This window comes from Meriones unguiculatus, chromosome 9 (assembly GCF_030254825.1).
Source record: "Meriones unguiculatus strain TT.TT164.6M chromosome 9, Bangor_MerUng_6.1, whole genome shotgun sequence".
In the NCBI taxonomy this organism is placed as follows: Eukaryota; Metazoa; Chordata; class Mammalia; order Rodentia; family Muridae; genus Meriones; species Meriones unguiculatus.
The window spans coordinates 3,471,468-3,485,604 of NC_083357.1; the positions used below are offsets into that span (position 1 = coordinate 3,471,468).

The 14,137-nt window shown below is 48.5% G+C and overlaps 1 long non-coding RNA gene across 1 annotated transcript; it reads right to left on the reverse strand.

Annotated features, from left to right (window-relative positions):
• Nucleotides 1–4,888: 4,888 nt before the first annotated feature.
• LOC132656570 (uncharacterized) lies at nt 4,889–8,867 on the reverse strand. The gene is made up of 3 exons (XR_009594328.1): nt 8,056–8,867; nt 5,096–5,148; nt 4,889–5,001 (listed from the first exon to the last, which is right to left on the reverse strand). It is a non-coding gene; the product is annotated as an uncharacterized LOC132656570 (long non-coding RNA).
• Between the last annotated feature and the right edge of the window lie 5,270 nt (nt 8,868–14,137).

Here is a 14,137-nt window from a genome sequence, read left to right on the forward strand (position 1 = left end):
ATGCCAGCAGAGCACACTCTCCTGTCCCCACCCTGTGCCCAGTACCCCAACAAGTCTCAGTGAGGCTGGAACCTCCCTGAGAGCAAGGAGCATACAGCAGCACCCATCCCTAGGCCCATCCATCCCTAGGCCCATCCATCCCTAGGCCCATCCATCCCTAGGCCCATCTATTCTTTCAGAAGTCGTGGCTTTGAACACATCTCATAGGCCGGGCACTGCATGGAGTGCTACCTGCCCACAGCAAGGCCTGGCCTCAGGCTGGTTCAATCAGTGTTTGCAGACTTATTCTTGGCCTCTCCCATCTGCCTGGACAATGAGAATGATGACTATGAGCGGACACTGGAAAGACTCCCATGAACAAGCTCCTGACCACCAGCAGCCAAAACACAGCTGTTACTCCCAGCAGCTCCTGTACCCCTGTCTTGCTCTGACTTACTCCGGGGTGGTCAAAGCTCTATTTCCCTCAACACAAGAGGATGCAAGGCACAGAGAGGGACAGTATCTGTCTGTAGACACACAGCTCGAGCTCGGAGCCTAGGTCTGATGGTGCAAGCCCCAGCTTCCAGAATGTGACCTGCTCAGGCAAATAGAGACATATCATAGTGTGCCTGGGAGTTGAGAGTTGAGATCAGTCTCAAGGGCTAGCTAGCATCAGAAGAGTATAAGAGGGGGAGTCCTGAAACCAAACCCCAGCAATGGTTACCTCTACCAGATGCCCAGCTGGGCACCACCCCCTCAGAGGTTTCATGTTAAACTATAGGACATCTTCACCGGGACAAAGTCGGCTGCCTAGGAGAGAAGAAAGGGAGAACCACAGTGCTTGCAGATCCCCTGGCCCCCAAGCAAGGATGTGAAGTCTCATAGTTCAGGGTCAATTCTAGGGACGCTGGAGGGGAAAGCAGAAACAGAGTCCTCCTGCAGGGAAGTCAGATTCAGCTAAAGCAGCCAGCCCCAAAGAGGAGGCTGATGCTTCCTCCTCACAGGGAGAAAGCTAGTGTGCTGTGGGGGTCTTCCAACATGTTTCCTTGCACCTCAGTCTCAGGGGAGGCACTGTGCATCTCCCAACCAGAAGCAGAGTTCTCTGAAGGCAGGCCTGGGTCGTCAGTCCAGAGTCTGGACAGAAGAGCTCAGAAAGCTAGCTCCCCATATAAGAGAGTCCCTGTCCCTAGGAAGCCACAAGCCTGGCCCTGGCTTCCTAATCTGATGTTGGCTGTTGCAATCTAGTGGAAAGGGGGGCACAGAGGAGAAGGACTGGGATCTAGGCGACCTGACAGCTGAAGAGTCAGCAAGATCCAGGCTGGGAGTCAGGCCTCACTGTGCTGGCAGCTCTCCAGACAGCTGAGACTAGCTTGCAGTCCAGGGGCACGTGACACCCCACTAGGGAAAGAAGCCACAAGGCTGAGCCTGGGCTCCCATGTGAGCCTGAGCACTCAGGGCCACTTAGCAGGCAGCAGGGTCTGAGGACTGATGCTCTCCCCTGGCCTCAGGATGGATTCCTACTGCTGGAACCTGCATCCATTGTAGGAGCCATCTTGGCTGTATTGCCCAAGGGGATACATTTCCAAAGTCCAGCCTTGTCCAGCTCGCTGGATGTCCTGAGGCAAGTCAGTGAGCACTTGCCTCGGACTTCAGTGCCATGGGATGGGGTCCATGACAAGGTTTCTGCCTCTCCAGTGCTGCCTGCACGTGCACCCTCATGTAAGGTTTGTCCACCCTGCATCAGTTGGCGCTCCGTGCAGGAGGGTGCCCCGCCACAGAAAAGGCTGGCAAGGCAGCAAGCAGCGGGCCCACAGCAGGGCCCATAACAAAGGCGGGGCGTTGGCAGCCAGCAGAAGAGGGGCGGGCTGAGATGGATGTGGCTTGGAGCCTAACAGGCCACCAGCAGCCGCAGCATCTGCTTTTTCTCACCTCTAAAGGGAATCGATTTGTCTCTGACTGATTTCCCTGACGTCTAGTTCTCTTCTCCGCCCGGCTGTCAGCCCAGCCACTGTGCACCGGGCGGGGGAGGCCCCGGCCGTCAGCCTGCCTGCCTGCCTATCTGCCTGCTCCTACCTCCCCAGGCACCCACGGGCTCAACGCATGCTGATCTCATACCCATCGCCACAAAGAAGCCCACACCCCACAGGCAGCCTGCCCACCACAGACACAAACCCCACAAAATATGCACATCACACACTCCCACACGCAGACAGTCTGCCCACAACACACTCACAGACACACACAAGCGACTGGATCACAGCATGCCCGCAGCATACACATCCGGCCCAAGATACACCCCACCACCCACTCATCACATGCTCACAGCACACACTCCACACACTCATACATATACACAAGCTGCCGTAACAAGTCCACAGTATGCACACCTCACGCCCACTTACAGATAACATGCCACAGTCCACACATCCACACTATGTATGCACATATATGTGTGTTATGTCTTACACAAACATATGTGCCATACTCCTACCCTTAGACCACCTGCCCACAGCACGTACACACCACACAGTAACTGTGCTTCCACGAGATGTCTCCTCCAGAGACACGCACCCTGCGGGATACAGACACAGCACACTCTCGCCTGTCGATGACACACCCACACACCCTGTGCAATATACAGATTGTACACAAACACTCCCACTTACAGGTACTGTGCGCATTCCACACACCCACATGCTATTTACCCACATAGATCAACCCCAGACAACCTGCCCCAAAACATGCATGTGCCATACACATCTCACGATACAAAGACAACCAACACACATTACATACACAACACACAACATACCCCTAAACCGGCAGTCCGGCGGGCCTTCTGCTTGCCATACAAACACACCCACGCACGACAACATGGAAAATGGACACACCACACACATGCTACACACATGGATGGACTCACAGGCCTCCACCTTCTTCCCCAAGTACCACAAAGGCACCACCCATCCCACACACACCACACACTCATGATACCGGGAGAAGCCACCCTTTACACACACGTCACCTTGCTCCTCTGCACAAATACTCCTATGTCACACTCATTCACAAGCTAATCAAGACAATATCCATGTTTACACAGACATCCACAGGAGAGACAGGCAGGCAGGCAAGCAGACACACACACACACACACACACACACACACACACTCGACAAACCTCTCCAGCTCGCTTGCTTCCTCCTGACTTCCAACCCTCACGCTGCTTGCTGCCACACTGCCACACGCAGACACCCCCACCCCTACCATATGCACACTCCTCCCATCCCCCAGACCTCGGCCACACATCCCTTGCCCGTGACTGAGTCTTCTCGGGTTCTCCTGGGCCTCTGTGTGTGCTGTTTTCCTCCCATGGACTGTCCACCCTTCTACTTGTTATGAAAACCTGTACAGAGGGGAAGCAAAAATACCAGAATGCTACCATGTGCCCCGGGTTCCAAGAGGCTGACAGCCATAGTCCAGCTGGGCGGGGCTTGAGAGCACAGTGGGACCCCTTGGGTAGCCTACTACAGCCCAACCTGGGTGAGGTGTTAGCTTCTGGCAGGGTTCAAGTGACGTGGGGCAGGAATCGGGAGTTTAAATGCCCAGTACCACAGGATGAAGGCAGACCGGCAGGGCTTCCGGGTCTGGCCGGCCTACAGCAGTATCTTCTCTGTCTAGCCAGTCAACAGCAATAGCAGCAGCAAACGGACACCATGCACAGCAGGACCCTGACAGCCATGGACTAGGACCTGAGAATGCCCAAGCTTGGCACCTCTCTCAGGAGTGGTGAAGTACAGGTACAAACTGTAGACAGGGCTTGCTTAGGGCCCCAAACGTGTTGTCAGTGAGTTTAGATTGTGACTGGAAACTAGTTTACTAACATCATGGTCAAAAACTCGGATCAAACCAACCAACTCCAACAGATAGTGGGTCTGTCTGACCTTAGGAACCTCCTAAGGCCATTCTCTCTGTACCAGGCTCACCTCAAGAATCACACACCCTCAGCCTAGACCAGTGTGGTATGCACAGAGCATTGCCTGACTGACTGTTAAAGCACAGGACAGGGGTGCTGGGGGGGGGGGGAGTGGAACATCTCCACAGGTGTGCCGCCCTCTGTGGGATGTGAGCAGCTAGAAGCAGCCTGGAGTGGATATGATTTATATGCACGAGAAGGTGCAGGTCAGATGGGGCTGTGCCCCAAGATGCACACACTGTGGTGATTCACAGCAATTATGAGGTGCAGCTCCAGATAAAAGAAGCATGTCTTGAGTCCATGTCCTTTCCCCCTCCCCCTGCAGTTTATCAGCCCAGGCAGCCCTGCTCTTAGCTCAGACAGCAGACAATTGATTAATAGGACTGGTCCTTGGCTCTTCGGGGTCTGGTTGTAGATAAGAGGAGACGGGCGCACCAGTGCGGAGGGGATTCCCTGGATTCCAGAACTGAGCTCTGAAGTCATAGGTCATAGGTGTCCTTATCCCAGTCCTTCACCGTCCTTCTTCGGATGCCTGGAGTCTGCACAGCCTCCAAGGTAACATGTACAAAGATGTCCCAGTGAGACCCTGGAGAAGAGGAGTAAGGCCCATCTTTGTAGAAGGACTGGAGCTTGCCTCCAGAGCTGGAACAGGAATTATCTTCAAGTCCCCATGAAGCCTGTACAGAACCATGTTCATGAGTGCATGCCCTCTCAGGGGAGTGTCCATTCACAGGGCTCGTCTCCACATGGTCCTTCTTCACTCTACTACCTAGGTAAACTGAGGTTGGCTCCCAGAGTCCCAAAAGCCAGTAGGCATAGATCCTGCCTCAATGACCTCTAATGACCCCTCCAGGCAAGCAAGCAGATGGAGAGACAGCAACCCTAACCCCAAAGGACTTGTCTAAGAAAAACACAGAACACTTACAGATCTGCAGCATTCTGGGACCCAGGATCCCAGCTGATGTCTGCATGGAACAGGTGTGGAGCTGATGATGTCTGCATGGGACAGGTGTGGGAAACAAATGCTCACAGTGTGTCCAGGAACAACCCTGCTAGGAAGGACCCATCATTTATTTTCTGTTGTGTGCCAGATACTGTGTAGCCACACAGTAAGCTAAGCTGTTTGAGTGACCATCATACTACCTGTTTGTATCTTTGTGGTCAAGTCCAGATACCATCCACTCTAGGCTTCTCATCTGGAAGATGTGAAAGAATGAGGCAGGTGGGTAGGTAAGATTTTATATTGAACAACAAAAAAAAGCTGTCCCTCAGAGTACAAGAAAAACACTGAGTTCATCAGAGGAAGACATTCAGATACCCATAGACTTTTTCCAGGATCAGACATTGAGTGGCTGGGGCTCCCAGGGCTGAGGCAGAAGGCTGCCACCCCTGCCTGCCTTGGTTTGGAATGGAACATTCTCTGTCCTCTGCAGGTCTGGGCAGAAACATGCACCCATGTTCCCGAACACATGCTCTGGTACCTCCAAGGATGTGTGCACCCCACAGCCCCTTCCACTCCTTGATGTGCTGTGATGGCTTGCCACTGTGGGAAGACAGGGGCTGCCTCTACTTCTACATGACAGGTAGTACTCTAGAACCTTCTCACCCTCCTGGCCTCTCCCTGCATCCTGCTTCCGCATGGCCCAAAGAGCCACCAAAGGCAGGGTCCCTGAGCCAGTAAAACTCCCTTCTAGTGGAGAACCGGAGGCAAACTCACATGAGCTACAAGCAGGCTGAATGTCACTCTGGTCAGCCACAGACAGGGCTGGGTGTGAACTCAGGTCTCCGAGTGCTTGACCAGAGCATGGACCCATGACATCACTCAGCTTCCCATTTTCCCTAGTCTTTGGCCTCTTCTAGATCTGCCTCACTTCCCTCTGCATCTCTTGTGCTTCCAAGCCTGTTTCCTCTTTCTTATTCATACTTCTTGCTTATGGGTAGCCATACAATGTCCTCTGGCTCTCGATGAGAGGATTTCTCAGTCCCTGCTATTCGTTTGTGCTAAACAAGCCATGCCCTCTCTGTGTGATGGAACAGGATCCCCTGAGTTCTGTGGAGGGCCATATCCACCCCGCCATGTGTATGTGTTATATGTGTATGCATATATGTATGCAGACGTATGCACGCCTGTGTGTGTTATATCTATATGCATTATGTATGCAGGCACATGCACTTCTGCTCTGTGTGTGCGTGCACGCATGTGTGTGTGTGTGTGTGTGTGTGTGTGTGTGTTTTGTGTAGACTGTAGGCTGACATCAGGTGTCTCCCTGTTGTATTGTGTTTTCTGAAATGGAGTCTCTTGGCTGAACCTGGGGCTCACCAGTCGGCTAGATTAGTGGCCAGTGATTGAGTACTTGTATTCTCTCACCCCTCCAGAGCCAGGATTACCAGGTGCCATGCCTGGCCTTTCCATATGGGTGTTGGGGATCTGAACTAGACTGAGCCATCCACTCAGCTCTCATTTACTCTTTTGTGAGCACAACTCTTAAGCACCTCTATTTTCTCCCTACTGCCTGTCATTGGAAAAAAAGAGAGGGAAGAATGGAAGGGGAGAGAAGCGAGAAGAGCAGGCAAAGGAGGAAAAGGGAGACATCTGTCCCTGCAGAGATTGTATTGGAGTGCTTTACTATGTACTCTGACTCGGGCAGCACCTTAGCTAATGGTGTGTCACACTATGGTACAAATTTATAGCTGAAGGTTTACATCACAGACAGCTTCAATGAATGACAATAAATTAATTTAAAGTGCTACCAAAGTATATGTGCTTATGAGCTCTGGACTAATAATTTATAAATGCATGCCTTTTATAATCCCGGTCTTAAGTCTTGAAAGCAGCTAGTTAAAAAGCAGTCACATGACATAAATTATTTTTATTCATATCACAGTGTATGGTGCAATAGGGAGAATGGACGGGTTGGTGGCCACCAGCCCATGGCTTCGGCAGCCAGCCATGTCTCCCAGGTGGCCGTCCTTTGCTTCTAAGAAACTCAGACCACATCATCCCTGGCTCCACCCTAGCACTGGCCAAGCATGCCCCACAGCCTGACCCCGTCTCCTAGGGTACAGTGGAATCCTCCACTATGAGCGCTCTCCTCCAAGCAAGGAGTCATGGGGACATCTTTGTGCTCCTCGGAGAGAAAAGGACAAGCATTTTTTATGTGCAGACAATGAGCACAGGCATTCTCACAGGAGGTGGGAGAGAGACCCTGATCCTGCGTAGCCAACAGAGAGCCAACATCACAACAGACGGCCCTCACAGGGACCTCAGAGCTGATTAAGGCCACATATCATCTCCCAGTAAAGTGCTTTCCTCCACCTGCCCTATGAGGGCTGGAGCAAGTTCAGAGTCCTCTATGACTCTGGGAGCTTCATGCTGGATGAGCTGCTCAGATCCTCATAAATGGGAGCTGGCTCCTCCTTTCTGCAGAGCTGTTCTACTCCATTCTGTGCCTAGCGTCAGGCTTCTCCCGTGTGCTCTGCACCCTCCACCTTGGACCCTTCCTAAAGCTGCCTGGTGGGCCCATCTGTTCTTAGACCGTTCTCTCCTGATTTGCCTGAAAGATCTTCCTAACACTTGGCAGCTCCTCCTACCAAGAGTCAGATTGGAGTTGGCCTTCAACTTGCTTTGACCTTAGACTAGGTCAGCAGGAATACCACACAACCTCCAACCTTAGATGGTGAGGAACCTTGCCTTCCAGTGCCCCCTCCACCTCCACCGCCCAGGTCTTCCGGCCTAGCCTGATTTCCTTCCCAGACTCAGATGTCCCGCTGTCTCCTGAGCTTTCCCTTTGAAGGTTTTTCAGACCCGTGACTCTACTGGCACCCATCTCTGTTTATTGTGTCCACCACCACCTCATCCTCCTTACTAGCTCTTCCTCCCAAGATTGGAACTGCTTTCTCTTCTACTGCCAACTCCCAAATTTAGCACCCTGCCTCTGCCCGCGGTTCCCACCTCACGTGCGGCCAGTCCAGGGCGAGGAGTCATCCCAGTTGGTGAAGTGCTTATCTTGCCAGTACGAGGATCCAAGTGTGATCCCTAGAACCCACATAACAATACTAGACATAAGGACTAAAGAGACGGCTTAGTGGTTAAAAGCACTTACTGCCTTTTCAGAGGAGCCGGGTTCAGTTCCCAGCACATGGTGTCTCCCAACGGCCTGTAAATCTGGTTCCAGGGGATCTGAGGCCCTCTTCTGGTCTTTGTGGACACTTAAGGCATGGTGCACATACAAACATGAAAACAAAACATTCAAATATGTGAGATAAAAGAAAACAAACTATTTCAGGCATGGCGCCATATGTTTGTAATCCCAGAACCTGGGGCTCATTGACCAGGTATCACCTGGACCAGCTGGTGAGTTCCAGGCTAATGAGAGAGCCTGTCTCAAAGGAGGTGAACATCAGCATTCCTGAAGATGACACACAGTGTTGTTTTCTGGCCATCATGAACTCACATACATGTGCACACACAGAGACATACAAACACAGACATAGACACATACACATGGGGTGAGCATGAAGAAATCAGAGAGAGAACAATTTAGTCCCAGGTCTTGATACGGCAACCTCTCAGCTGGCCTTGATCATCCCAGTTTTCTCCAAATCTAGGTTAGACCTCCCTCCACCCAGCCTCTTCTCATGCATTCAGTCTCTTCTCCACTGAGAAGATCTTAAGTATATTGCTTGGCAGCTTAGGTGGCTTCAGTGGTCCCAGTTGTCTTCCTAATAAAAGTCACACTTGATGTGACTTAGAGGCTCTCAAAATTTAGCCTCCAGGACTTCTCCAGACCCATTTCTGACCGCATCTCATACTCAAGCTGGACTTGATCCTCTGCCCATGAGCCTTCACGTGGCTGTTCCTCTGGCAGAGACATCCTTCCTTCAGAGACCAATAGATAGCATCCATGGCAGGCTTGGACTCTGTAAGGCTGCCTGAGCCTGTACCCCTCAGTGAAGGATTGCCTGGCTGGCTGCTCCCTGTACCCTGACCTTCTGTCTCCCGCCCACACTCTCCAGATCCCTCTCTTGACACACTAATCTGCCTGCACATTCTTTGGAGAGTAGTTTGTCCCTTAGCAAAACAGGTGGGGGGGGCAGGAGCCACCTGTCCCAACCCAGCACAAGAATGGCCACAGAATTAACAAGTGCTAAGTGCCATCACTGTCGCCCTCTGATTCACATCAAAGCCTGGTTCTGACCATTTAGGAGTTTCTGCTTTCAGCTGTCATTTATCTGCTCAGCCTTTAACATTCATCTACAGGTTCACCATGTGCTAGTCCTGAAGAGACACAAGTGACAAGTGAATGGATTAAGAGAACTACCTGGATATCAGAAGGACAACGCTACTGAAACCCACAGAGGCATGGGTCCCCTCACTAGCGATCCACTAAGGAAAAGAAGTAGACCTAGGGACTGCTGAGCTCCATTTCTGTGACATTCGGGAAGAGGCCATTTAGAACTGAAGAAAAGCAGACCTGCTTTCCTCAGATTTGGGTCTCAGGAGAGATCAGATAGAAGCTGAGTTGTCTCGTGGCTCAGTGGGTAAGTGCACTTGCTGTAGAAACGTGAAGACCTGAGTTCAAATCCCTAACACCCATGTAAAAACCTGCCCTGGCCACTCACAGTGTGGCACCACTCTTCTGAGGGGTAGAGACTCCGGGGCTTGCTGCCCAGCAGCCTGTCATAGGCTCAGTTAGGGACCCTGCCTCAAGGAAGCAAGATGGACGGGGACAGAACATGATAGGCAAAACTGTCTTGTGGCCTCCAAGGGGTCCTTAGGAGATGGACCGCCTCAGAGAATAGAACCTCTGATCTCGAGGACACAACAATACAAATTTCCAGAACTGAACTGCAAAGGGGAAAAAGGTGGAAAGAAATGGAACAGAACATGCAGAACTGTAGGGCTTCAGATCATGTGTCGTGTGTATAACGGGAAGGAACAGAAAAAAATCGAAGCATTAATGACTGAGAGTGTCCCAGAATTAATATCAGATACTTTACACAGATCCAGAAGTCTAAAGAGATAGTGACTAGAACATATCAACTCTCTCTCTCCTCCTTTCTGTCTTTTTCTCCTCTCTCTCCCTTACTCTCTGTCTCTCTTTTTCCTCTCTTTCTCTCCCTTCCACTCTCTCTCCATTCAAACTGCAAAAAGCCAAAGATGAAGAAAAAAATTCTGAAATAAGTAGAAGAAAAAAAGAAAAGAAGAAAACCCCCATGAGAACAGAGCTAAGGACTGAATCATGCTCCCCAGGCACCATTCCTGAAAAAAAAAAAAAAAAAAAAAGTAAGATGAAACATTTAAAGAGTTGATAGAAAAAAAAAAAACACCCAAAACCTGTAAACTACAAATTCTGTTTCCTGCCAAGTTATCCTTCAGAACTGAATGAAAAGACAAGATTTTCTCAGATAAACAAAAGCCAAGGAAATCTGTCTGCACTAGACCTGCCTTGTAAGATACATAAGAGACTGAGGAGATGGCCTAAGGACCTAAATTCAACTCCTAGCACCCACATAAAAATCCAGTCATGGCTGCACATACCTGTAACTCCATATTGGGCAGTAAATCAGGGGACTCACTCGCCTGCCAACCTTATCAAAATAACAGACTCCCAGTTCAATGAGAGACTCCGCCTTGAGGAGAAAAAAAGTGGAGATGGACTCAGGAAGGCACTTGACATTCAGCTCTGACCTCTGCGTGCCAGTGCATGGGTGTGTGTATCTGTACACACATGCACGCGCAACACACACATACACTGACCACACACGTAAGCAAAAGGAAGTTCTTTAAAGAGAAAGAAAATTATAGAAGTCAAGGCCTCAGAGCTTCATACAAAAAAAGAAGAGTATCAAAGAACGAATAAGAAAAGATAAAAATAAACTTTTTCTTATTCACAATTGACACAACAGATAGCAATTTGCTCAAAATAATATGAGCAGCATATTCAACAATCAAAAAGATAAATATAATCTGTGCCTTATTCAGCCACCAACACAGAGGCTTTCCCCTGCAGGAGATGAGAACAAATACAGAGACCCACAGCCAGGCATTATGCAGAGAGAGAAAGGGGAGAGGAGGAGAGAGAAAGAGAGAGAGAGAGAGAGAGAGAGACCTTGGAAATGTACAGCTCTAAATGGGACACCTCCAAAACTCAGATGCATTTACAGAGTGAAAAACAGCAATCATGGGGAGGATCTACATGGGTCTGCACCAGGTCCCCTGCATATATATTATAGCATTCAGTTTAGTATTTTTATGGGGCTTCTGCATGTGTGAACGAGTGGGCCTCCAATTGATTCTTGTGCCTGTTCTCGGGCTTTTTTCCTTCTGTTGGTTTGCCTTGCCCAAGTTTGATATGATGTTTACTTTGTAGTGCTTTGTTGCTATCTCTTAGAAGTCTGTTCTTTTCTAATGAAAGACAGAAAAGGAGTGATATAGTGTGGAGAGGTGGTGGGAAGGACACGGAAGAGTAGAAGGAGGGAAGACTGTAATCAGGATATATTGTTTAAGAAAAGAATCTATTCTTTTTAAAACTATTTATTTTTATTTCATGTGCATTATTGTTTTCCTTGCACATATGTTTGTCTGAGAGTGTTGGGTCCCCTAGAACTGGAGTTCAAGATAATTGTGAACTGCCAGGTGGGTGCTGGGAATTGAACCTAGGTCATCTGGAAGAACAGTCAGTGTTTTCAACCACTGAGCCATCTCTCCAGGCCCAAAAATGTATTCTTAATAAAAAGAAGAAAATGTTAAAAAAGAAGAAAGAGAGGGAGGGGAGAAGGGAGGGAAGAAGGAAGGAAGGAAGCAGGCTTTTATGTAAAACCCTTTTCTATACATAAAAAAACAACAACAACAAAACAAAAAAGCAAAAAATAATCTATTTGGAAGATCTTAAATCAATAGAAAATATTAAATCAGAAAAAAATATTCTTCAAGCAAAAGTATGTGAGCCCAAGATTTGTCAAACTTCCATTGTCTTGATATAAGGAAAAAAGTGAAAAAGGAAAGTGTGTGTGTCTGTGTGTGTGTGTGTGTATGCCTAGGAAGACTAACTCCACATGTTTTCCTTTTTGTTTGACAAGCTCTTTTCACCCTGCCAAGGCTTCCGGGTCAACACTATTGCCCCATTTTATATATGAGAGAACAGAGGCTCAGCAGAGTCATTTGGCAGTAATATGGAATTCACTTTAGAACAAAATGTTCTCAAACCAAATGCCACTTTTTTTTCCTACTCTTCTGATAAATGTGGATTTCAAAGCACCACACACACCCCCAAAGAAAGAAAGGTTTAAAAAAACCTTTCTTATTCACAATTGATAAAACAGACAACTTGCTCAAAATAATAGCAAAATGTATCCAATGAACATGTTTGTGGGAGGTGAAGTGAAGATCTCACAGGAGGGCTAAGGGCAAAGAAGGGAATACTTTGTTACTACAGGGTAATTACAGTTGGTAACACAATGTAACATTGTAACTTAGAATAGTTACAAATATATATTGGGCACCAGAAGTGTGGGCCCTGGTGTTGCTAGGGGCCCAGGATTCGAGAGTGCGCTACACATTGGGGAAGGAAAATAAACTCTGTTTTTAAAAGAAGTATAATTGCAGCACTGAGGAAGCAAAGGAAGGCAGATCTATGAGTAACAGCCTGGTCTACAGAGAAAGTTCCAGGAGAGCCAAGGCTACACAGAGAAACCCTGTTTTGAAAAAACAAATAAAAGAAAACAAAAAAAAAGTATAATTGATATACTAAGAAAGAAGAGAAAGGGAATCATATAAAGTAAGAAGTCAAAGACACAAAGAGCAGGGATAGAACCCACAAAACCAGAACCAGACAGTATGTTAAGAGCAAATCAAGAGCAACAGCCAAACAGTTCACCATACAGTGTGCAAGACACATAGTTGTTTGTATGAGTCTTGGCTCTACCTCACACTGGCAATTCACAAGGACAGAGTCAAATCAATAAATCTACATCTCAGCTTCATATGCTAAAATCATAAAACATCTGGAAGACTGTGGGGTTTTCTTAACTAAGACATGGGAAGCACTTGTTACTCAGGTTAGGAGCATGACCAGACACTTCCTAGGTATGGGAAATTACCTACACTGCAAAGCATAGACTGGCAAAGATCTTGTGCTAGGAATTTGCATGAAAACTCTTTCGACTCAGTAATGACAAAATCAGTGACCCAATAAAGTGGTCCAAAGATTCAAATAGATACTTCATCAAAGAAGGTGCATGCAGGGGCTGGAGAGATGGCTCAGAGGTTAAGAGCACTGACTGTTCTTCCAGAGGTCCTGAGTTCAATTCCCAGCAACCACATGGTGGCTCACAGTCATCTGTAATGAGATCTGGTGCAGGTGTAGATGCAGGCAGAAGAATGTATACATAATGAATGAATAAATAAATATATTTTAAAAAAAAGGTGCATGCTCGTGAGAAATGTCCAGTGTCCTCAGTGTCATCTGGCACTGTGGCCTTAAAAAGCACAGCAGCAAAGGGCTACCATTGCGTACTGACCAGAATAGCTCAGAGGCGTGGCAGTAACGTCGCGTGTCTAAAGGATACGGGGTAAATAGTACCTACTTATATTGCTGGTAGCTGAAGTGGTGTGAATTCATGAAAAAGAATTTACCTGTTTCTCTTTCTCCCCCTTTCCACGAGTAGCCCAGGCTGCCCTAAAGCTTGCAGTGTAGCTGAGGATGACCCTTAAGTGTTGACCCTCCTGTTTCTACCTCCTCGGTGCTGGGACTAGAGGAGTGCTGCCCTGCTCATTTTATGTTGCGCCCGGGGTCAGGGCCAGGGCTCTGATCAGTGGGGCAACATTTCCAGATCCCGTCAGTTTCTTATAAAGTTAAACACACACCATTCACCCAACGAGTCCACTTCTCGGCATTGATCCGAGAGAAGTAAAAATACACCCATCCACAGTAGGCCCTTTATGCCTTCGTTCTCCCAAGCATTTTGCTTAAAAAATCCTAAACGTGAAAACAACCCACACATATAGTGATTGGTGAATGGAAAAACAAACTACATGTTGCCTCCTGACAAGAACACCAGTCAACAGTGAAAAAGGAGGAGCCGTATGGGGCTCAGTGGGTAAAGCACTTGCTATGGGAGGCTGAGGACCAGAGTCTGGATGCCCAAAACCCACAAAGATGCTGAGGAGGAATGGCATCCCAC